This window comes from Octodon degus, unplaced genomic scaffold (genome assembly GCF_000260255.1).
Source record: "Octodon degus isolate 3935 unplaced genomic scaffold, OctDeg1.0 scaffold00436, whole genome shotgun sequence".
In the NCBI taxonomy this organism is placed as follows: domain Eukaryota; kingdom Metazoa; phylum Chordata; class Mammalia; order Rodentia; family Octodontidae; genus Octodon; species Octodon degus.
This window is the reverse complement of record NW_004525012.1, coordinates 204,346-207,779: the sequence shown is the minus strand read 5'-3', so window position 1 is coordinate 207,779 and position 3,434 is coordinate 204,346.

Sequence of the window (3,434 nt, the reverse complement as noted above, 5' to 3'; positions counted from 1 at the left end):
CAGGTTTTTCTTTTCATATCTTAAAAATTCTTTTACATATAAAAAACCCTAGTACTCATAAAGAGAACTTTGCAAGTAATACCACAAAAACATAGACTCCACTTAAGAGCACACAATAGGGCCAAAAATTCAGCTCAGAAGCAGCATAAGTGCCTGCCTGGCAAGTGCAAAGTCCCAAGTTCAATTCTGGTACAAAAAAAAAAGGAAAGAACACACAGTGTGTCATGAAATATAATATATTAAATCTTTAAACATATTTTCACATATTACCAAGATTATGATAATATCATGTATATTTCCAATCAGACTGATACCAATTTACAGATGGATAATGAGATGTATTGAAGAAAATTTCAAAATATAAAAAATTAAACATTGCAAATGAGAGATCTAAAATAACCCATGTATTTTTTCACAACCAATAGTTGAAAACTCAGAAAAGCTAAGCTCCAATTTTCTAGAAGGAAGACAATAACAAGAGTCATAGTAAAAGTAAATTAAAGACAGATTGGAGAAAAAAGTCAAAGAAAATAATTAGTGTTTCAGAAAAGATCATCAAAAATGGCCAAACTTTACTGAGATTAAGAAAGAGAACTCTGCTAATATCAGACTAGAAGAAACATATATTACAAATATATTACAAATACTATGCATTGTAAGTGTATTACAAATACTATGGGAACACAAAGAATCAAGAAATATAACTATGCATAGTTATCCAACAAGCATTAGTTAATAAAAGAGAGTCACACTGTGGTCAGGAGTGATTAATCCAGACTATCGAGGAAAAATTTGACTATCACTCTACATTAGATGAAAAAATATATGTGAATGCAGGAGATTCCTTAGTGCACATGTAAGTGTTACCATGATTCATTCTTAAAAATCAATAAAAATCTGTAATATCCTATTATAGGGACAATTACAAGTGACCTGGAGCCTTAAAAAAAATAAAGGTATATAAGTACCGCGCGCTAACTGATTGTGCCACTGGAGCTTCAGCCAAAAATAAAGGTATAGTTCCCTCCACCAGGAAAAGAACCAAGACCTGAAGAGGTGCTTGCTGAAGGCCAAAAATATACAAAATGTGTAGTCAAACATGATAGTTCTAAATACCATCTCTGACCCCATAATCAACTAAAAAAGAAATTATAATTATATTATTTTCCCCCTAATATGGCTATAATATAATATAATATTGTTAGCTTTCATACTGATTCTTAACAGTTGTTAAGCTATATTATAATGTTTCAGTTATAAAATGATAAAATTAAGCATCACCCAAAAAGACTTACCTTCTATCATACTGAGGAAATTAGTGCAGTTTGGTTTATATACAGGGTAGTTATAACATGTTAGGTGTAATTATAAGGATGTCTTTATCTTTAAAAACTGGTTTAAAGATATGTCTCTGGTTGCCAAGTTAACAAAAGGTACATTGTTATTGTTGATACACTGTGCCACCTTGAGTCTTAAGTATGTATTTCAGCAGTTCTATGTCTAGGGGTGAAAAGAACATGTGCTTACTGCTCTAGTGTATTGTTCATTGTGTCAACCTGAGAAGTTTCTAAGGTTTCTTCTGTGACTTAGCAGGAAGCCAGTGTCCTTACTTTATATCCATCCTTAACCTGCTCAAGTGGAAGGCAGGGGAAGGCGTGGGTGTAAAGGTCCTGCCCCAGGGAGGGGAGGGGAGGGGAGGGGAGGCTGCATACAAGAAAAGGGAAATGAAGAAGTACTGATGGCTGGCTCTGTGGAGGAGCTCCAGTCTTTGCCTTCAACTTGGTGGTCTTCTTTTAGCTTCCAGTGTAAACTGTTTGTCTTCTGCTGGGGACTCTTCAACCTCTGGTGTAGGCTCTTTGGCCTTCACTGTAGATTCACCAACATTCCATCACACACCCATCACCCTTCTGACACTGACTTACACAGACACTGCGGTAAACTCCAGACCTTAGACTAGACTCTTCATACTCTGTAGCTGACCATTTAAAACAAACATATAATTTCTTATACATTTATATATCTTGTGTTGTATGTTTCTGTTGTAAACACTGACTAATAAAGAAATATACAACTCACCAAAAGTAAGTTATAAGGTAATAAATATATAAACAGAACAATAACAAGGAGAATGAATCAATAATGAAAAGTCTTCCATCAAAATAAGCCCACAAACATAAATTCATGATAAAATTCTACAAAATATTAAAAGAGCTAATAAATAGAAACCTTAGGGCTGGCCAGATAGTACAGCGAACTAAAGCAACTGCTTAGGCAGAACAGAATGGTCGGGTTTTGATCCCCAGTGTGCCGTGCTGACACTCGATTGAGACTGGGTGTGGTGGTGCACATCTGTAATCCCAGTGCTTGGGAGGCTGAAAACAGGAGAATCACTGAGTCCAATCTATATAGTGAGACCCTGTAGACCCTCTACTAACATATTAAAAAAAAACCTTCACAAATTACTCCAACAATTTAAACCATAGGGACTATTTTGCATTTGCTTTATTAAATCAGTATTATTCTGACTGCAAACAAAATAGAACAATTGCATTGTTTCTTGTACAAAAGAAAATGTGAGGTGAGCATTCCTGATAAATTTAGGTGCAAAGAGCAGAATGACATACTAGCAAAAAGAAACCTACAGCTTCTAGGGAGAAACATTTCTCACAATCAAGTGGGATTGGTTCTTGGTTGATTAATTCACTTAAATCAGTGATTGTGTGGTTCTATATTAATAGAAGAATAGAAATCATGACCATCTCAATAGAAGCAGAAAAAACGTGAGGAAATATAATGTCCTTTAGGATATTAAAAGTATCTCAAAAGGTTATATAGGGAAGGAACGTACTGGAACACAATACAACCCACAGAGAAACAAGTTCATGGCAAAAAGTCGAAAACTTTTGTAAGGTCAAGAATGAAACAAGGATAATCATTCCTGCCACTTCTTTTCAAGATTGTAAAACAAAAAGAAGTAAAAGTTATTCAAATAAAAAATGAAGAAAACATGTCTTTTATTTTGGCATGACATGATTTTATATGTAGGAATATCTAAAAATACTACTAAAAAGGCTTAGAAGTAAAATTTTAATAGTATGAAGTTGTAGAACACAAAGTAAGGACATAACATTTATTTGCACTTCTATACTCTTAAAATTAAGCTATTTGAAAAAGAAGTGAAGACAATAATACCATTTTTAGTAGGCACCAAGTTCTACATAAAACAGTTTAGAAAAATTTAATGAAGTTGGGAAAATATGTATAATAATAACTCTGAGACTTTGGTGAAAGAAATCCTGGAAGACACAAGTGAAAGACACTATGTTCATGGATTGGTGGAACAAATAATTTTCGCCTGATTGAATTGTTCAAAATAATCTATGAAATTCTAAAGTGGGGGAGAGACTTCATCATTTTGCAAGTTACTTCAAATA